This window comes from Crassostrea angulata, chromosome 10 (genome assembly GCF_025612915.1).
Source record: "Crassostrea angulata isolate pt1a10 chromosome 10, ASM2561291v2, whole genome shotgun sequence".
NCBI lineage: Eukaryota > Metazoa > Mollusca > Bivalvia > Ostreida > Ostreidae > Magallana > Magallana angulata.
Window position 1 is genome coordinate 2,487,499 of NC_069120.1, and position 23,123 is coordinate 2,510,621.

The window sequence follows — 23,123 nt, forward strand, 5'->3', positions numbered from 1 at the left end:
AAATGAAACTAGTTGAGTTTATTTCGGTGTTGTGATTTTTTTCATATATATATATATATATATATATATATATATATATATATATATATATATTCCAAAATGAGTGAAAGGTGATATCACACAGTATAAATAATCAAAAAAGAAAAAGAAAATGAACAGTTCCAAAGTTTCTATTCACTAGCGCTTTCTGGATTTGCATCCTTCTTCAGGTGAACGTACATAAGTTATGAAATTGTTTTCCTTAGAAACGTTTACTATGACGTCATGATGTAACGAGAGTCTTTTCAGGGAAGGAATAGATCCATGACGTCATAATACAATATAAAACGTTTAAGTTCGGGAAAACTGAATTAGACAAAATATGATCATAACGACATCAATAAATTTACAAATACAAAGACTGGTTAGAATAAAGATGATTATATATACATATATTTAATGTTTGTTGAGTTTTGGGGAAAATAATTTAATAGAATAGTTCTCTTTCACAAGTCTCATAGCGGTTGAATCGGTTTTAAGTTTATAAAATGGGAATACTTCATAATCTCCCTTAGCACATCTGTCAAAATGTTCACTGGTACTGGGATCATTAATCTGCTGGCGATGGACGCGCATGCGGGCGGTAAGCTGTGTTCCGGTTTGGCCGATGTAATGTTCGCCACAGTGGTTACATGTAATACAGTAAAGCAGATTTTTGGATTTGCACGACATATTTTCATTAACATAAAAAGTCTTGCCACATTTAAAAGAAATCGAATCTCCAGTCTTTAGATAAGGACACGTGCCGCACCTTGAATCTCCGCATTTGGAAACAACATATTTTTCTGGTGTTGAATGAAATTTAGCTCTTGTTAATATTTTCTTCAGATTTGGTGGTTGTCTTTGGCTATGGAGTAGGTCAGATTGTTTAATTAGTTGTTGAAGTTCTTGATCCCGCTCAATGATAGAAAAATTCTTTTTTGCTTCTTGAAATATATTAAAATGTTTGGGATTGTAGGTTGTAACAAAAGGAATTAAAAATGGATCTTTTTCCTTTTTTCTGGTTGTTCTGAGTATATTCTGTGGTATTTTCTTTGCTTCTTCTATGGCCGAATCTATTAGTTTTTCGGGATAATTTTGAGCACTAAGATACATTTTTAATTCCATCAATCTTTGATCTTTGGTTTTTTCTTCACTAACAATAGTGCAAATTCTTCTTGATAAATTGTACGGGATATTTCTTTTGGTGTGCGTAAGGTGACAGGATTTAAAATTTAGATACTGATGAGTGTCCATGGTTTTGTAATAAACATCTGTTGAAATTTTTGATTGGTTTTTTAAAACCATGATATCCAGAAATGAAATAGAACAATCACTGAATTCCATGTTGAATTGAATATTTGGATTTAAAGAGTTAAGAAGACTATGAAATTCATGAAGATCTTCCTCGGATTCTTCCCAGAAAATGAAGCAGTCGTCTAAATATCGTTTCCAGGAATGTTTAAGGTGTTCACTAATTGTTTGGTCTAGTTCCTTTTCAGCTTTTTGATACAAAATTTCTTCAAAATATCCCATTACTAAAATACTGTAGGTGGGCGCCATTTTTGTCCCCATTGCAGTTCCCTTGATTTGTTTGTAAAAATCTCCATCAAAATGAAACGTATTGTTTTCCAAAATAAACTGTATTGAATCTAAAATGAAGTCTGGTGAAAAGTCTCTCGGAATAAGCTCTGGGCGTTTTTCTATCCAAAATTTTATAGCTTGTAATACAAAATCATGAGGAATATTTGTATATAAACTAGTAACATCAAATGTTACTAGAAGAGAATTTGGGGCTGTTGTTTCAGGAATTTTGTTGAGGAAATCCATGCTATCCCGAATGTAACTAGGGACTTTTTCACATATATTCTTAAGTAAAATGTCCACAAAGTTGCTCAGTCGATGTGTTGGGCATGATGGGCCTGCAACAATTGGTCGAAGCTTCAGATCCAAGGGTTCAGTAGTAGTAATATATGCTTGATTCTGATCTTTGATAGCGGTTTTAATATGATTACTTTTATGTATTTTAGGAAGTCCATAAAAATTACTAGTTTTCATTTCAAAATTTGTAAGATGGTCCAGTTCCTTATCTTTCAATAAATGTTCATGTTTTTTGCATAGGCGTTTCAAATCTCTCATGATTTTGTTGTCGGGATTTTCTGGTAATTTTACATAAAAGTTGTCGTCACTTAGATGTTGAAGAACAAGGGTTTTGTAAAACGTTTTGTCCATACACACAATTGCTCCTCCTTTATCGGCTTCCTTGAGAATGATTGTATCTTCATTTTGTAAGTTTTGCAGAGCTTTCTTCTGTTTGACGTTTAAATTATGTTTCACATGATTTTTGTTTTTCAATGAAGATTTTGTAGTTTTCAGACTATCAATGTACTCATCAAGATGTTTGTTTCGACCTTTTTGTATTGTTGTTCCTTTTTTGTTTTGAACTATACAATCATTAAAATTCTCAACCCGTCCAAAAAATTCACGTAATCGTAGTTTTCGACAAAATTCATCTATGTCCTTTTCTAAGGTTTGATTGTCTGGGTTTGGTGTTGGTGTGAATTTGAAACCCATTTCTAATACTTCAATTTCTTCTTTGGAAAAGGTCTTTCTAGATAAATTAATTATTTTGGGGTCTATGTTTTCTATGCCCAACTTTTCCAGTGGTATTTCTGAATTTTGCCCCTCCACAAAAAAGGCTTTCTGTGATTGTTGTTGTTTTGGTTGTTGTTGTTGTTGTTCATTTCATCGTTGTGAACGTCGTGTTGCCTGTTGCTAATGGGATTATAGCTTTGGTCTCTTTGATGAGTTCTTCCGGTTGTTGGTTTAAGGTACCTTTGGTTTTGATTCCAGTTTCCATGGTGTCGTTGGTTATTTTGTGTTGATTTAAATGTTTGATTGTTAGTCCTCTGTCTCGCCGATTCATTGTTTTTTTCCATGGTTACATCAGCATATGTTTTATCGTTTCGATGCTGATACCTTGATCTTGGTTTTAACGATTTGTTTTGGGCAGGTTTTTCATTTCTGTCCAATTCAACGTTCCCGTAATGTTCTGCATAATCGTCATAAAAGACCTTCTTCTTGGTCCAGATGTATTCAGACTTTTCTTCCTCCTCATCGGTGACTTTTTTCCACTGTTTAAGTAAGTGGTTCTGAACTTCTCCCGATGAAATTTTCTTTATTTCATCTTCCATTTTGATATCAATATTTTGAAATCGTTGAGTATACCTAGTTGATCTTGTTTCCAATAGTGCAATTTCTGCATCAAATTTTTGTAGAGCTAAATTTTCTCTTATTGCTCTTTCAGTTTCATCCTCCCCTGCTATTTTTTTGATGTGAAATTTTCTCGGCATTATGATGGTATTTTCCTCTTGTCGCCATTTTTTATAGATGTTGACAATATTTTCAGTTTTCAATGCATTCCAAAATGCCTGTTTTCGTTCGTTTAGATTTCTTTTCCATGTCCGGATGATGATATTTTTCTTCATGCTGATTTCTTTTTCCAGCTGCATGTTATTTGTAGCGGATGTTGCTCCGAAATCAATGAAACCTTGGCGTTTATCATTGATAGATTCCAAATTCTGGTTGATAGCGTCAAGAGTTTGTTTAATAGGTTCATGGTTGCTATCAAATTTTTCAATCAAAATTGATAGTTTTTCAGAAATCTCCTTAAGTAATAATTCCATGTTATTACTTACAGTTTTATCCGTAGTATTTGGTTCTGCCATTTCTTCTATGTGTGAATCCGTAACATAATCCAAAATGAGTGAAAGGTGATATCACACAGTATAAATAATCAAAAAAGAAAAAGAAAATGAACAGTTCCAAAGTTTCTATTCACTAGCGCTTTCTGGATTTACATCCTTCTTCAGGTGAACGTACATAAGTTATGAAATTGTTTTCCTTAGAAACGTTTACTATGACGTCATGATGTAACGAACTTATGTACGTTCACCTGAAGAAGGATGTAAATCCAGAAAGCGCTAGTGAATAGAAACTTTGGAACTGTTCATTGATTATATATATATATATATATATATATATATATATATATATATATATATATATATATATATATATATATATATATATATATATATATATATATATATACCATACATTCAATACAGTGTCTTCTATATATTTATGTTAAACACCATACATAAATATGTCAAAATACGAATGCACATACAAATTTGAAATAGTTTATCATATGATTGAAAAAATAAAAACAAATATTTGAATAGGAAATACAAATAAAGACAATGCCTTTTGTAAAAATTTACCAACAGAGTTTAATATATCTAATTCTTTACAGTTTAGAATCTAAAATAATTTTTGTTTATCTTGTAAACTAGTAAAATGTTTTGCTTTAGATGAAATTAAATCAAATAGTTCCTCTCTTTCTTTTGATAATTTGCTGCATTGGATAAGAAAATGTTCTTCATCTTCAATTTTATTAAGTGTACAATTTTTACATATTCTTTCTGTTCTAGGTGTGTTATTATATCTGCCCGATTCAATAAAAAGTCTATGCGCAGATATCCGCAGTCTACAGATTGGCTTTCTGTATTCAGGTCTTAATATAGTTAAATACTTTTCCTGTCTGAAGTTAGTTTTCAAAAATATATAAGTAACAAGTTTGCCATCCTTAAGTGTTTCATTTGAGTACTGCCAATCCATCAAATATTTTTTAGTCTGAGATTGTTTTAAAGAAGTAACAAAGTCTTTTTTAGAATATGTCATAATGTTTTGAATATTAAGAATGTTTAGTAGCTTTTCAATAGAGGAATACCAGGTTGTATTTTGGGCGAAATGAAGTTCTTTACTACATAGAAATGCATCTTTTAATAGAGGAAACTCTGTTGTTAAATTTTCTAATCTGTAGCAATATTTTAGTAATCCATTGACAATATCATAATGTAGAGGAAATCTTCCTAGTTCAGAAAATGAAGCATGGTTCATACTTTTCTTATTCAACCCCAATATGGTTTTACAAAATTTGAGATGTAAAGTTTCAGCTATTAAGTTGTTATAACATTGTTGTATCAATATATCATTAGACTGTTTTATTTTTATGTTATTGACGTTAAAGATTCCCCATATTTCAGAGCCATAAAGTAAAATTGGCTTTATAGTGTGGTCAAATACATTTAAGCTAGTGGATATCCCGGGGTTTAGACTCAGGAAGTCTTTTCGTAGTTTGAAATAAGCTTTCAGTCCCATTTTGTGTAATTCCACCTTAAGCCAGTGAGAGAGTCCCTGAAGCTGCGAAATGAATGCCTAAGTATTTGTAACTTGGTACACATTCAATATTGAAATTTTTGTAACTGAATTTATCTTTTATTGTTCTCCCAGCTTTGTTAAATATAATAACTTTTGTTTTATTGGAATTAACTTGCATACCCCAGTCATCACAATATTTCTATAAAGCATTCAATTTTTGCTGAAGTCCTTCTGGTGATGATGAAAAGATTACTATGTCATCAGCATACATTAAACAGTCTATGTTTTTTTAGTATAATGATATAGAGTCAATACAGCCCTGTTAATATGATGGCAGGTCATTTATAAACATTTTAAATAATGTGGGGCTCAAATTGTCTCCTTGACGCACCCCTAATTTGATAAGAAATGAGGAGGTAAGAAAATTATCAAATAAAATTTTGTTCCCATATTATGCTGTAGTAGTTTTAGTTTCAATCCATTGTGAACAACACTATCAAAAGCTTTATGAAAATCTATAAAGCAGGCATATAATCTACCTTCATTTGTATTACAATATTTACTAGTATCAATTAAACATTTAACAATAAAACAATGATCAGAGGTTCTGGCATGTTTTGTGAATCCAACCTGACAAGGGTGTATTAGATTATTTTCACTTAGGAAGCTATCTAATCTGGTGTTCAAAATAGTATTGAAAAGTTTGCCCAGAGTACTTGTTATAGTTATTCCACGGTAATTGTTTGGGTCACAGGGATCATTTGATTTGAATATAGGAGTGATATATCCCTTAGCCCATTGCTCTGGGTAATAACTAAAGGAAAAGCATAAATTAAATAGTTTCAATAAACAAGGTATGAGAAATGTGTGTCAACTTTTCAACATTTCATTCGATATAAGATCTAACCCTTTTGCTTTTCCACATTTCAAAGAAGAAATTGCAGCAGATATTTCTTTGTTTGTTATTATGTTGTCTAGTTTATTAAATATGTTATGTTTACGTTCTTTTTCTGCAAGTAGAAAATTTAATTCTTTAAATCTGTCTTCAAAGTTTTTGTCCACTGATGAATGTAAAGATTTAAAATGGTCTAACCACGCATTAGGTTCTACTGGATAATTAGTTGAATCAGCTTTTTCTGCCCTTAGATCATTTACAAGTTTCCAATATTGTTTTGGGTCATCTATCCGCAAAGAATCTAGCCATTTAATAATGTCGTTTCTAAATTTTCTATATTTTATCTTCCTTAATTTGTTATATTCCGTATATAATTTACAGTAGTGCCCTCTGATAATGGGGTCCTTGGGGGATTTATACATGTAATATAGTTTACCCTGAGCAACAACTCTTGCTCGCATTTTACCCAAGTCTGCGTCAAACCATTTTTTGTATAAGTTCTAGCTTTCTAGTTAGGGTGGAAAGGAGGGGGGGGGGGGTGTTCTTACCGGGATCGACATTCTAGAAGAAAAAAATGGTCAACCAGGAAGTTTGAACTTTGGAAAATACAACAATGTGTATAAATGAATGAAAAAACTAACGACAGGACTTTAACATAAACCAGTCGATATTGAAAGCAGTCATCAGTTTTTTATTCATGGCATCTCAAATTCAGGTAATTTTTTAAAACTTTATTTTAAAATATACATGGGTAACGAAATACATGTTAAATTGAGCATGTTTTTATATATGATATACACTGCGTAAGCGGTAGGTATGGAAGTTGATTTTTTCCACACAATTCTAGATAAACTGCTTGCACTGTCTTAAAGTTCTGGTTTCTAGCTATTGCATATACAAAACAGTTTTGTTTTTCAGGTTTGCTTCACAAATAAGGAATATTAAGAAACTAAACGTTTCTGTGTTTGTTTTGGAAAAACCGTTACCATTAAAAAAAATAGAAACACATAAAACTAAAACGTTGGTTAATTTTTTTTTTATTTTTGTCTTACTTAGACCCTTTACAAAGTTTACTGGCCCATCACTCTCCCAAAGCACAGGATACCTGCTAAATAAATAAATGAAATGAATTAGCAAAAAGTTCAAAAATTTTCTTTATTCTGTAACCTTTAAACATCATTTAGTAATCTTTGTAATTTTGAATATACATGTAATTTGCTATTAAGGTAACTCTGTACCTATAAAATCATGGGTTCAAAGTTAAAAACTTAACTTTTTTTTAACTTATTGGACTTGAATTTCATAAAAAAATAAAAAATATATATATGTATCCATACTATTTAAGATGTAAGGTAATAAAAACCAAAGGCTGACATTATCATCTGAAAAACACACTTTTTTTGGTTTAAAAATTAAATGTTAGTGGATGGATACTTGTTTGTCTATTTAAATTTTATTGCTTTCTTTGCCAGAAAACTAAAATTAATTTAAAAAAAAGAAAAAATTGTTTACATTAGAAAAATTATAGCATATAGATATATCACTTAGAGAAAAGTAGAAAAGAGTTATTTCCCTTTGTCATTATTGAATTATATCGAATATAAGGATGAAAAACGCTTATTAAATATCTCCAAGTAAACAATGATTTGAGTTTTTGATGTGCACCTATGATAACATAGAAATTACAAATCTACTTGCAAGAATTTTAATGAATTCATGGTTTATGTAAAATGCATGACGTCACAGGAGGGTGGATTTACTTTAAAATGAAGCAAGTAAATTTATGTGAATGTTGTAATTCTAAAATACAAAAATAAATAAAAATTGAAAGTAAACCGATAAAATATATTAATATTAGTTTAAATTCACTGGATAATATTGTATTAAATGTGTATGATAATTATAGTGATTAGATACATGAAGCATTCAGAAAAAGTACGTTTGTAGAAAAATGGATAAAATGAAAAAAAAATGACAATAACAAACCGTGAACCATCTCAAAAATCCATAAAACGAAATAAAAATAAAATCCATCAAGAAATTAAAGAGTCCAACGGGATCAAATAGGTAGGTATGACAGTATATGTAGTAGTTATTGACATGATTAATCCTCACTGGAAGTGCAGCGGGCTGATCACAGACTTTTATGTAGTTGTCGTTACTGTTGTAACCTTCATATAGAGGGAGAATCAGATGTTCATTCTTTGTAACGTTCTGATCAATATTAATTTTGATTTGGTATTTTTAATAACTTTTATTGAAAAATGACAATAACAAACCGTCAACCATCTCAAAAATCCATAAAACGAAATACAAATTCAAAGCAGAGCAACACGGACCTCCAAATAGATAGAGGTAGGATCAGGTGCTTAGGAGGAGTGAGCATCCTTTGCTGACCGGTCACATCCGCCGTTAACAATATGAAAGCAACCGAGGGACATTCGCAGTCCAATTGATAGAGTTTTCCTTTAGAAGTTTCATTTAATATTGCTTTGTCTTTTAAAACCTGTTTTAAGACAGTTTGACGACTCGTAGTTGTGCCACAAGAGCTTTCCCTTCCTCAGATACAAATCATGTCTGATGTTTGTTTTTTTCCTTTTTTGTACGATTTGTCCTTCCTCTTTACTAAATCTTCCTGTTTTTTTCTTCAGTGCCTCTAGTCTTTGTCTTTTAATTTCTTTATATTTTTCTTTAACATTATCTCTTTTTTGTCTCCATTGTGTTTTTGAAAGATTCAACAAGTACATGTAATTTCTCTCGTTGGAAAGTAATCTCTCAAGCCAGTAACAAGCTATGTTGAAGGCAATCAAAATAAATCATTTGTCAGCGTCGTTGCATTTAGTCGATTTTTGATCAGGAAATTCAAAATACTATTTAAATGCCCTGCCAGGAAGTTTGTTGTGGACAATAACCGAAGATGTTTCTGTGATTTTTGTCTGCATTTAATTCATACAGACTTCTCCTGGTAGCTGCTCTTTCATTGTAACACTTAGTATCTTGTAACATAAGGTGAATAAATTGCCTGCTACCTGCACAGCGTTTTTCATACTTATTGCTAGGCCATTTTGATTTTGAATACCCTGGAACTTTTGCTCTACCGACGCCAACTTTTTCAGTAACCATGGCATCTACAGTTTTTGAGATGGAGAGTTTTCTAAACATTTGCACACTAATTAAAAGACGGCGTTAATCTCATCATTTACATTACTTGTTGCTACATTGAAAATAGTTAATTTCATTACTGCTTTTTCATATGCAGGAATATCAAACACAACAACACTTTCATCATCACGTAATAATGTCCCCAGGTATTGGGAATTCGTTTTAAAATTTTGTTTGCCCATCTTGATAATCTTGATTTTCTCTCTTCGAAAATATATTTGAGAAATGTTTTGCCTGCTTGAGTAGTGATCTTACCTGCTGCTTTGGCCCATGATTTTGGTTTTTACTTGTTTATGTTCTTTCCGTAGCTTCTTCAGCGTTTTTGTTTGTTGATCTTTCTGATCTGTTAATCTCTGGCATCCTTTTTCTGCATGTTGCATTTTGTGAAGGTCTGCGGCTATAGATGTAGCCAAATTCATATTTGAGGATTTATTTCTGTTTGTTCATGTAGAACTATTACTGGTAGTAGGACGTTTAAATGATTCTTGTAGAAAAGTTTCCTTTAAAAGCACACTTTTTGTGTATTCATTTTCTTTACACGATGTTATTTTGTATAACTTAAATAGGAAGGACACTATTTGCTGGAACCAGTTGTACATTTTCTGTTCTTTAAAGCCTTTTGATTGTGCATAATAAGATAAATCTAACACCACTTTATTTGTTAAAAACTAATAAGTATATAAAATTAGAGAGGATTTTGGAGTCCTAAAGTGGTAAAGGTTTTTAGATTTGTAAAAAAAAATGTGATGCTCAAAATGGCCAATTTACATAAGCTCTGTATGGTGGTGTACTTTGCCTGTACAACCAATGTCAGTAAAACCTGATAATAAATGTCTTGGTTTCTTGCAATAAATTCTTGACATTCTTGTTTCTCCGAATCAGTGGGGGAATCTAAAATACTAGTACTTATTTTATTAAGTATATATATATATATATATATATATATATATATATATATATATATATATATATATATATATATATATATATATATATAAAAGCACTAAAAATAACCAACGACACGAACAATAAAGTAAAATATTGTCAAATTTTCGGGACAACCCGTCCCTTCTTCAGGACAACAAAATAAAAACTACATAAGAAAGAAGAAAAACATCTACAAAACTAGCACTAAACTAAACTAAATAATATATAAAAACTAGATAATGTTTAAACACCGGATCCAAACGTGGCAGCTACATCTTTATATTTAAGAATTCGAGCCCGAGAAAGAAAAATCCCGTCCGACGCAGCGGACGGTCTGTGAAGAAGTGCTGAAAGATAACGCGAACGAATTAACTTGCTAATTGGGGGTTGCTGTTAATTAAGTTGTACTAGTAAGATAATTCGTAGTGAAAGTTTGTAGGGAAGATTGGCCCTGTAAAAGACCACATAAATAATCATGAATGTAAAAATTAATGGAAGTGAAATAAAGCAAAAGAACAAAACCGATTAAGGAAATAGCTAATAATTTGAATAAATAACATGATTAATAGTTTGTACATGGACCGAAAAAGATGAAGATGGTGATATTGCTACGAAAATAAATCAGTACTAAGTTGATGTTCATTTTGGTGAAGTCACTTAATTTGTTAATGCCGTCAGGGCGGAATGACTTCAGTCTATGCATCCAAAATTTTTCTCTTTGTTTTTTCTCTCCGCATCTGTCCAGTTAGGGTTGTGATCAATGACCAAAACCATCATGTCCTCCCATTTGTGATCATCTAAATTAAAATGTTCCCCGACGGGTTCTTTAATTTTCTTAGTTTTGATGGTGGAACGATGATTATTGATGCGCCTGCGGAGGTCTCCTGTTTCCCCTACGTATTGTTTCTGACAAAATTTACAATTGATGAGATATACACAATTGTCCGTACGACAAGAAGTATTTGCGAAAATTTTGTAAGTACGGCCAGTAATGGGGCTAGAGAAGTCGTCTGCATCAGAGCTGTGTTTGCACAACAGACATCTGGTGTCAGAACAAGTTCTAAAGCCACCATTAGGCAGAGGGTTCTTTAGTTTGGTTCTTACCACCATGTCCTTAAGGTTTCTAGGGCGCTTGAAAGCTGCCATTGGGGGGTTTTTGAAAACCTCAACCATTTTATCATTGCTGTAAAGGATTGGTAGGTTCTTCTTTAAGACTGCATTTAGGCCCCTAAGGACAGGGTGGTAAGTAGTGACAAATGGGACCTTGTTTTCTTCGTTTTTTGGTTTATATTTCAGAAGGGATAAACGATCCTCTTTAGCTAAATCATCAATTGCATTCTGTACAGAGTGCGAGCTGTAGCCCCTGGCACATAAGTGGGATTTTAGGAGTTGACTTTGCTCAGAGTATAGTTCTTGAGTTGAACAAATACGTCTGACTCTGGTGGCTAGGCCTTTTGGTATGCCTCTAAACGTATGAGGTGGGTGGCAGCTAGACGTCATTAAATAGAGGTGGGAATCTGTAGGTTTAGTATGAAGATTGAAATCGAGTTTACCATCGACTAAAGTTGAAGTAGTGTCAAGAAACGTGTTGTTGAATGAGGAAATTTCAGTCGTAAATTTGATAGAATGATGGAAAGAATTGACAAAGGTAATAAAATCATCGAGGTTGTTTCTGTTGTCAACCCACTTCATTTCGATGTCGTCTATGAAGCGCAACCAACTCTTACCGAATCCGAAACATCACTGCTTTCCAAAGGCCTCAACTTTTGCCCTACACCCCGGGAAGTAAACGAAAGAGCTGTAAGAGAGGACACTAGGGCTTTTTTCCGTAGACTTAGACTGAAAGAACATTTCTCTAGAAAAGACTCCAGTTCTGATGTAGGTGACAAGTCCCAAACTTCTTTACAAGACCTTGAAAACCATAAACTATATAGACCTAAGAGCAACTGGGAACCAGCCCCTGGTAAATGCGGAGCCTTAGAATCATATATAGAAGCTGTCGAGTCAGACATCGAGAAACTTCTTTCCAAACAACACAGACACCCGGATAATCTAAATAAAGAAGAAAGATCAGCATTACAAACCCTAAAGAACCGGGAAGACATCGTCATTAAAAAAGCAGATAAAGGGTCAACAATTGTTGTGATGGACCAAGACAAATATCTTGCAGAAGCACACAGACAATTGTCAGATGAACGTTTTTACCAAAAGCTTGACACTGATCCTACAGATGACTTCTCAAATACTATTACCAAAACATTAGATACTATGTTTGAAAATAATGAAATTGGTTACAATATTTATTCTACCCTTCTTCCTATCAACTGTAAGCCCGGCCAATTTTATGTTCTTCCAAAAATTCACAAACCTGGAATGCCAGGACGTCCCATAGTAAGTGCCATTGGACATCCCACTGAAAAAATTTCAGAATTCATCGACCTTCATCTCCGTCCACATGTTGAAAATTTACCGTCATATCTTAAAGATACAACGGATTATCTTAACAAAACGCCATCTTCAAATCTTCCAGATAATACTATTCTCGTGACGATGGATGTCACATCCCTTTACACCAACATTCCGCATGACGAAGGTATTGCAGCCTGTAAAGAGGTATGGGACGCTAGAGAGGTTCAGATCCCTTCAACTGAATCTCTCACCAAGCTCCTAGAGCATGTTCTAAAATTCAATAATTTTATGTTCAATGGAGAACACTACCTTCAAGTCAGTGGCACTGCTATGGGCACCAAAATGGCCCCATCTTATGCCAATATATTCATGGGTAATCTAGAGCGTAACCTACTAACACAGTCACCCTTCAAACCTCTTAGTTGGTTGCGCTTCATAGACGACATCGAAATGAAGTGGGTTGACAACAGAAACAACCTCGATGATTTTATTACCTTTGTCAATTCTTTCCATCATTCTATCAAATTTACGACTGAAATTTCCTCATTCAACAACACGTTTCTTGACACTACTTCAACTTTAGTCGATGGTAAACTCGATTTCAATCTTCATACTAAACCTACAGATTCCCACCTCTATTTAATGACGTCTAGCTGCCACCCACCTCATACGTTTAGAGGCATACCAAAAGGCCTAGCCACCAGAGTCAGACGTATTTGTTCAACTCAAGAACTATACTCTGAGCAAAGTCAACTCCTAAAATCCCACTTATGTGCCAGGGGCTACAGCTCGCACTCTGTACAGAATGCAATTGATGATTTAGCTAAAGAGGATCGTTTATCCCTTCTGAAATATAAACCAAAAAACGAAGAAAACAAGGTCCCATTTGTCACTACTTACCACCCTGTCCTTAGGGGCCTAAATGCAGTCTTAAAGAAGAACCTACCAATCCTTTACAGCAATGATAAAATGGTTGAGGTTTTCAAAAACCCCCCAATGGCAGCTTTCAAGCGCCCTAGAAACCTTAAGGACATGGTGGTAAGAACCAAACTAAAGAACCCTCTGCCTAATGGTGGCTTTAGAACTTGTTCTGACACCAGATGTCTGTTGTGCAAACACAGCTCTGATGCAGACGACTTCTCTAGCCCCATTACTGGCCGTACTTACAAAATTTTCGCAAATACTTCTTGTCGTACGGACAATTGTGTATATCTCATCAATTGTAAATTTTGTCAGAAACAATACGTAGGGGAAACAGGAGACCTCCGCAGGCGCATCAATAATCATCGTTCCACCATCAAAACTAAGAAAATTAAAGAACCCGTCGGGGAACATTTTAATTTAGATGATCACAAATGGGAGGACATGATGGTTTTGGTCATTGATCACAACCCTAACTGGACAGATGCGGAGAGAAAAAACAAAGAAAAATTTTGGATGCATAGACTGAAGTCATTCCGCCCTGACGGCATTAACAAATTAAGTGACTTCACCAAAATGAACATCAACTAAGTACTGATTTATTTTCGTAGCAATATCACCATCTTCATCTTTTTCGGTCCATGTACAAACTATTAATCATGTTATTTATTCAAATTATTAGCTATTTCCTTAATCGGTTTTGTTCTTTTGCTTTATTTCACTTCCATTAATTTTTACATTCATGATTATTTATGTGGTCTTTTACAGGGCCAATCTTCCCTACAAACTTTCACTACGAATTATCTTACTAGTACAACTTAATTAACAGCAACCCCCAATTAGCAAGTTAATTCGTTCGCGTTATCTTTCAGCACTTCTTCACAGACCGTCCGCTGCGTCGGACGGGATTTTTCTTTCTCGGGCTCGAATTCTTAAATATAAAGATGTAGCTGCCACGTTTGGATCCGGTGTTTAAACATTATCTAGTTTTTATATATTATTTAGTTTAGTTTAGTGCTAGTTTTGTAGATGTTTTTCTTCTTTCTTATGTAGTTTTTATTTTGTTGTCCTGAAGAAGGACAATATTTTACTTTATTGTTCGTGTCGTTGGTTATTTTTAGTGCTTTTTTATATCTCATCTTATAACCTTGTATCTTTTGATCCGACACTTTAGATAACGAGTGTTGTTGGTTTGTTAGTGCTTCTTATATATATATATATATATATATATATATATATATATATATATATATATATATATATATATATTAGGGATGTCAATTTTACTCGATTAGCTTATTCTATAATCGGGGGCTTTAGTCGAGCAATAGTCGAGTATTCGATGACTTATTTAATACTATATGTTCTTTTCAAATCAAATAATGCTATTGCCACATGTATTTTGATATCGTTAACAAAAAAAACCCCGGAATCTTGTGATAATATATATACATGTGATTTAAAATAAATTGAAAAGTATTTTATTAAAATGTTCTGGCTTTTCCTTTTTTATACCCCCTTCGAACCTTTTTTATACCCCCTTCGAAGAAGGGAGGGCATATTGCTTTGCTGCTGTCTGTGGGTCGGTCGGTCTGTCGGTCGGTCCACCAACAGTTTCTGTTCATTTTCTTCGCAAAGGATGAGCATATTGAAATGAAATTTGGTATACAGGTTTATCATCATAATATCTAGGTCAAGTTTGATATTGGGTACGATCGAGCAATTTTCGACAGAGTTATTGCCCTTGGACGTAGAAAAAATTCAGTTATTTGCAGTTTCCGCTCATTTTCTTCGCAGAGGATGAACATATTGGAAGGAATTTTGGTATACAGGTTTATCATGACAATATCTAGGTCAAGTTCGATATTGGGTACGATCGAGCAGTTTTCGACAGAGTTATGGCCCATGGACGTAGAAAAATTCCAGTTATTTGCAGTTTCCGCTCATTTTCTTCGCAGAGGATGAACATATTGGAATGGAATTTGGTATACGGTTTATCATGATAATAACTAGGTGAAGTTCGATATTGGTTACGATCAAGAAATTTTCGACAGAGTTATGGCCCTTTGACGTAGAAAAATTCCAGTTATTTGCAGTTTACGTTCATTTTCTTTGTGGATGTTTCCGCTCATTTTGCAGAGGATGAACATATTGATATGAAATTTGGTATACAGGTTTATCTAAATATTATCTATGTCAAGTTTGATTTTGGGTATGATAGAACAATTTCGACAGAGTTATGGCTCTTGGACATAGAAAAAGTCCAGTTATTTGCAGTTTAAGTTCATTTACTTTTTGGAAGTTTCCAAGGGAGGGGGGCATAATTGTTTTACAAACATCTCTTGTTCTTCTAAAGCTTACGCATAATTAAGCTCCATAACATCTTATGCAAATCAAATGTGACTTGTTCAATGTTAATTAAATAACTGTCCGTGTCTTATCAATTAACAAAGATTATTTATTATAAAAACAAATCCCATGAGATATTTATTGATATGATTAAATTTTTGATTATGCAAACATCTAATCCAATAAATTACTGATTAGAAGAAACACAGATGGTTCAAAAGTACATGTAAATGTCTGTCTAAGTAAATCAAAAGAGATCAATTATTAGCCGCTTCAAAAATACACCAGGGACACTGATTTAAAAGAGTGTAATTAACGAATTTTGTATTCTATAGTCTGTATGGCTTGGTAGTCTACTCTTGAAATACTGAATTTCAGGGGGAAAATGTTCAATGCATAACTGAAAAAGTTTTATATGATTATGATGTTATTATTAAGAATATCAATAATATATTTCACTCTCTACTTGCTTATGGAAAACAAGGGTAGCAGAGTTAATGTTAGCTGACTTTTTACAGATGATACTTGCAGGGTTTACATAATACTGTAGACATAGTTATTTTCACCCCGTGTAATTTTCACCCGTCTACATTTGCAAACAGTCTTGAATTCACCCAAAGTTGTTTTTATTTAAAGAGTCAGAGATAATTTGAGACATTAGAGTTAGCCAAGTCTTACAGGGCTATGTGCAGTATGGTCAAATATCTGCCCCCAATTTTAACCAATTTCTAAATAGTGTCGTATGAAAATCATATCTTCATAAATCATTCTACAGAGAATGCCTATCACTTTAATCGTGATTTTAGTCATCATTGCTCAGTCGCTGTTTTTCTATGACGTCACTTAAATGACCAAATTCCCGCACTTTTGCAAACAAATGGAAATATTGTCATTTTTCTTTATATTTTGCATTCGGAAGTATAGAGCGCAGGTCAGCTCAAGTACAATTTTAAGATATGGTTTTATTTATATATATAATTACAAAACATACTAAAAAGTGGTACTTGAGCAAGCCTGCGCTCAATGTTTCCCAGTTGAAAAACACCAGGAAAACACCCATATTTTGCTACAAAACATTAATTTATCAAAATAAGACAATCTTCATGACATCATTCCTACATTATGACGTCACTGTGGAGACAACCCTTTTCACACTTATTTCCAATATGATTTCAACTATCTTTTACTTATTTTTGAAGCTTTTTAAAAAACCATAATTTTGGAGGCAAAAATGCATAATATCGCACATAGTCCTTTGCCTGCTGACATCAAGGGCGAAATGGGAAAAAGTGAAATTGGGGCAAATATTTCCCTGTGTACAGTGTTTGTTTCTTCTGCAATGTGCAGTACATGATATTACTGGGTACTCAAGTGAAAAATGAGTGTGGGTTTTTCTCATGCCATTTCAATCACATTATCTTGATGAGTTATATCACCTATACATTCTCTCCTCTGGCCATTTTTCTCCGGTTGCTTTGTTTTATATTTAAAGTTTACAGGTACTTGTTGTTTTAAAAACTTAAGACGTACCTTCAAGCGATGCATTAAATTGCAGGGCTTTTAAAATGCTTTAATTTGATTAAACAAACAGCTTTAATACTCCAGTAACCGTCAGTAAAAGATTTTATCAGAGTTAATTATTTACCGCCATCCGTGTATTGACGCGTGCTCTCATGATTTATTTTTAACCAGGATCAGATACCGGTAGATATCCATGGTATATTCTTTCAGACACTGCTACGGCTCTCTGTGTCACTATATAAACAGTGTATGAAATAAAGGCTTCAGTATTTAAATCGAGGGAATATTTTTGATAGAGAATATTAATCAGATGAAGAGGTCATATGGAACTTTGTTCATTCACCGTGTTCAGTGGTCAAGGTTACCTTGGTGTCCTCAATATTCATCTAATACCAACTTTCATTGTTGAGATGATCCAGGAAATTAAATGGCCACAAATTAAAACGTGATTTTCATTTAATCTTCGAAAATTAGAGAGATGGAGATTGGAACATTTATTGCTCGTAAAGGTATTATTTTGGTTTGTGAATATTATTTGATGTTGAGCATCTGAGGGTCATTTATCTATTTACTTTAAAAATGTAGTAAGAAACAGTTTATTGCTATGGTGTCTTTAAAAGATATATGGGCAATGAATATTGAAAACTATTACTGTATATTACTTATTTTATGCAAGTACTTTATTCGCAATCCTGCTGTTTTGTATCAAAATGTGAGAATATAAAATAGCGATTGCGGAACTTTTATCCTAATCTATTATAACTCGCAGAAAATAAAAGCAAGATTTTAAAATCTGCAAGGATATTTGTTGCGAAATTTCGTGGAAAATAATCCCACGCATATATTTAAGAATCTACTGTATTTAAAACTTTGCAGATGGAGGCTTAAGTACTATAAACATAAAATGTTTAGCATGTTCAAAATGTTCAATATTTTGCAGAATTTTGAGTTTTCTGTAAGATGGTGTATATGGTGGCATATCTTTGCCCCTTGTGTGCAAGTTATTTTTCTATCAAATATGTCGACATGCAAGATAAAAATGTTGACATGCAAGATAATTATGTCAACATGCATCATAATTATGTTGACATGCAAGAAAATTGCAGTCAGATAAGAATAACACAAAATCTCAAATATCGCCATCCAAGATGCTAGATGCTACCTTTTTATGTCGACATGCAACTTATTTATGTTAACATGCAAGATAAATATGCTGACATACAACTTATCTATGTCAACATGCAACTTATTTGTGTCGACTTGCAACTTATTTATGTCAAAATGCAACTTACTTATGTTGACATGCAAGATGAATATGTTGACATGCAACTTAGTTATGTTTACATGCGAGATAAATATGTTGACATGCAACTTATAAGTTGTATGTCAACATAACTAAGTTGCATGTCGACATATTTATCTTGTATGTTAACATAATTAAGTTTCATGGCGACATAAAGAAGTTGCATGTCGACATAAAGAAATTTGATGTCGACATAAATAAGCTGCATGTCGACATCAATAGGTAGCGTATTTAGCATCTTGGATGTCACTTGTTTGCGATACTTGAGATTTTTTATAACTCTTATTTGATTGCAGTTTTCTTGCTTGTCAACATAGTTATGTTGCATGTTGACATAACTATCTTGCATGTCAACATATTTATCTTGCATGTTGACATAATCAATGGGAAAATAACTTTCACACAAGGGGGAGAGATATGCCACCATACTTGTAGATTTGAATTAAGTGTATTTTTCTGAATTGATATATAATTTTACATATTTGTAAATTATATATATACATGGATCATAGTATTTTGCGCTGTACTGGAATTAGAATTAGCTGTTTTCTGCCAAAAAAGCTAAAATATAAAGATAAATGTAATCATTTATAGTTAGTTTATAGAAGGTACAAATACTGTACAGTAGTTTTGAGATTTTTGTGCTTTTTATCAACAAATTTTCCTCAAATGTATGTGATAGGATAATTAAAGTAGTTCACAAGAGATACATTAAATTTACAGTCTTTTTTTTTTTTTTTTAATCTTTTTTTAAACTTTCCTATTTTGTTCTAAAACAACATTTTTATTTAAACTTTCCTATTTTGTTCTAAAACAACATCTTTATTTAAACTTTCCTAATTTGTTCTAAAACAAGGTACCTCTCTGTGTGATAAATAAGAAACCACCCCCACTATGTGTGCCCACTTAATGGGAGTTCAAATAGAGCATATCAGACCATGTGAGAAGAGGGGGAAATTAGATATTTATCATGAAAATAAACAATGTGGGATTTAGCAACAAATAGGTTACTTTTATACACAGCATAAATAACCGTTGTTATATCACTATGTCAAGTAAACAATTCTTTCAAAACCTTTTGCATAGTGACTTCGTTATAGGGATTGCATTTTTATTTTTATACCCGCACTTTCTAAAGAAAGTTCGGGTATATTGTTGTTACCCTGTTCCGTCCGTCCGTCCGTCTGTCACGTTTTACTTTCTCAAACTGCTCTTACATCTTATAAACCAGCAAACTGAACTCTTGGAGTTTGATTTGGGGTATCATGTTGTTTTGTAAAAAGGTTTCAAAAATTCTCTGTTAGTCCTGGGGGTCAAATAATTGGTAAAAAATGACGTTTTTTCACAAAAAACCTTCTTCCTCGAACTCCTCCTACATTTTCAACAGTAGACAAATCATCTTTTGGAATATGTTTTAGGGTATCCTATAGATGCGCAATAAGGTTTCGGAATTTTCAATTTTGTCCTGGGGGTCATTTAATGGCTGAAAAATGTCGGTTTTTTTTACAAAAAAACTGGTTTCAAAAACGTCATTTTTTTTTGGCAGTAGCCAATTGATCTTCTAGAATATGATTGGGGTGTCATATTGAGGCGTGATCAGGTTCCAGAATTTTTTTTTTTATTAAGGGGATCAGTGGGCAACAAAAAATGACGTTTTTTTGCAAAAAAAATATGGTTCCCAGAACTCCTCTTACAACTTTTGGAGTAGCTACGTCATCTCTTGGGATATAATTGGGGCTGTCCTATAGATGTGCAATAAGGTTTTAAAAACTTAAATTTCATCCAGGGAGTCAAATAGAAGCAGAAAATTGACGTTTATCACTAAAAAAAAACATAGATCCAAGAGCTCCTCTTATGATTTAATGGATAGATAATCATATCTTGGGATATGATAGGGACTGTTCCATAGATGTACATTACGGTTTTGAAAAATTAAATTTAACCCTGAGGCCCATTATCTACCGGTACATACCTTTTGATGCCCTTTAAGGATCAAGAATATATATGGTTAAGGGGAGGGGATCTCAACTGTTTTCAAGATATTCGTGCACTTCCTGTTCAAGGGGGGGTCATGACCACCCCCGGGGCCCATGACCTACATACCGTTTGATGCCCCTTGACACAAGGAACAAGAATATATATGGTTTAAGGGTGGGGATCTCAACTGTTTTGAAGATATTAAGGGACTTGCTGTTTGAGGGGGTCAGGACCACCCACAGGGCCCATGACCTACATAACATTTGATGCCCCTTGACATCAGAAACATGAATATATATGGTTTAGGGGTCATAATTATAACAGTTTCTGAGATATATGGTAATTTCAAATTCCTGGGGGGTGGGGATGACCCCAGGGGTCAGATCTAATAAACCCTATATATTGCCAGTAACAGCCAATATATGATTATGAAAACCCTATATTATTATCTTTGTCCGTTTTCAAGTTACCATGTACAATACAGTCTACGATTCTTCTTACAATGTTCAATGTTAGACCCCACAACCTTTTGACACCCCTCTCCCCCCCCCCCTCCCCCGAAAAGTGGTTGTCTAACCCAAAATGAGAAAAATCAAACCAGGGTGCACAACTAGATATGCAGGCCTATCATATCCTAGAGTTTTGTACAATTATGTTCAGCCATCTCTGAGAAACAAGTTCATGCAGAGCAGGAAAGAATTAGAAAAAGAAGATGAAGAATAATAAAACATGAATTAATAACCGTACAAAAACAATAAGTCTCCAAATTTCATTCGGGAGACTTAATAATAAAGATTAAATAGAGATAGGATCATCAAACATCAATAAATTAAAGATAATTGACAATTTCTGATTCTAAGGGGGTCAGGATGACCCCTTAGGGTCATGACTTACATGCCATAATGATCTGATGCGCCTGCATGACCTAAGGAGGAATAATACCTTTGGATTAAGGTGGGGATCTCAATGGTTTTTATGATATTTAATAATTTCAGGAAGAGCACTTGGGATCATGACCTACATACCATCTGAAATGCCTTGAACAAAGAAACAGTAATATAATATGTACATGATATATGATTCAATTTAAGAACCCAGATATTAGATCATCTGTTTTGTAATACTTCCTATGTATATATACATGTACATGTATTAGTTTGTGTTTTGTTCTATACTATTCATGTTCATGACTGTAGTATGGCTTATAAGTCTTATTTTAAATTACATTAAAAAATTGTCAAATATATGACTTGGAACCCCCACTCCCAAACAAACTCAAATATAAACTGTCCCCCCCCCCCTCTCTTGTCGAATGATCTATTAAAATCAAAATATAATTTGGGTGTCAAAACTTTTATGAACTGGTAAAAAATGTTATTCTTAAAAAAAATTATATTACACCTTGCAAAATTGACAAATGATCTATTGAGATATGATCAGAGGTCATATTTCTACCTTGGGATCAATAAGTAGTATTCATTGACAAGTTAAAATTAATAACAATAAATGATTCAAATTATAAATGTTTATACTCCACATTCACCCCCCCCCCCCCCCAATTTAACCTGGTTATAAAGATTCAGTCTTCTTAATACATTCTTACATGTGTACAGTAGCAAATTTTAAATCATTTCTTGATTGCTTTTTCTCTCGTGATTCACATCAACATTTTGGAAATTGCTTAATTCAATTTTTTTAAGATTTATATAAACAAAATGTTATATGCATCACTTCCATGTGTATTCGCCTATTTTGGGAAATTTTAAAGTCTCTAATCTATATACAATTTTACGCGCAATGACACAAAGAGCAAAAATAAATTATATGGTTTAGGGATGAGGATCTCAGATCTCCGAAGATAACAAAATATACAGTGTATCATATCATTTCCTATTTCATAAAGGTGGGGGGGGGGGGGTTAAAGACAACACCTGGGGGTCATTAATGTACTTTACACCATTAGATGCATCATAATGACATTAGAAGATATTTTGTATTTTCCTGTTTTGTGGGGTCAGAACAGTCCCAAAAGGTCATGACCTACATTAATTGTATTTGATGCATAATATAATACATTAAAAAAGAAATACTCCTTCCTTCCTATTATAACTCATATAAAAATGATAAGTGTCTACACCTACTTACATGTAATACACAAATTTAATAAGAAATTGTTTATACAGGGTCAATATGGGGTCAACTCAATAGTGCATGCAGTCTGACAAATGAAAAAAATAACTTTTGCAACTAAAATGACAGAAACTTTACAAATGCGATAGGATAGGTAACGATGATAAACTTATTTAAATATTAAAAGATGATGATACAGTATGCTGTCAAAGGCCTAGGGAGATCACATTTAGAAAGTGAAAGTAGAACTTATATACGTATGCTGGCATCTCATTATATTGTGCT

At 33.1% G+C, this 23,123-nt stretch overlaps 1 protein-coding gene across 7 annotated transcripts in view; it reads left to right on the top strand.

The window, feature by feature from the left end:
• LOC128165452 (caspase recruitment domain-containing protein 9-like) overlaps window positions 1–23,123 on the top strand; it is a 50,897-nt gene that overhangs the window by 2,364 nt on the left and 25,410 nt on the right. For 3 of the 7 annotated variants that reach the window (XM_052829997.1, XM_052829996.1, XM_052830001.1), the window contains exon 1: window positions 6,708–6,854. The exons of 1 other annotated variant lie outside the window; for it this stretch is intronic. The gene's annotated coding sequence lies outside the window, so the exon portion shown is untranslated. Of the gene's footprint in view, window positions 1–6,707; window positions 6,855–17,666; window positions 17,938–23,123 lie in introns of those variants that run through there. 3 more of the 7 variants (XM_052830002.1, XM_052830003.1, XM_052829999.1) reach the window with 2 other exon arrangements.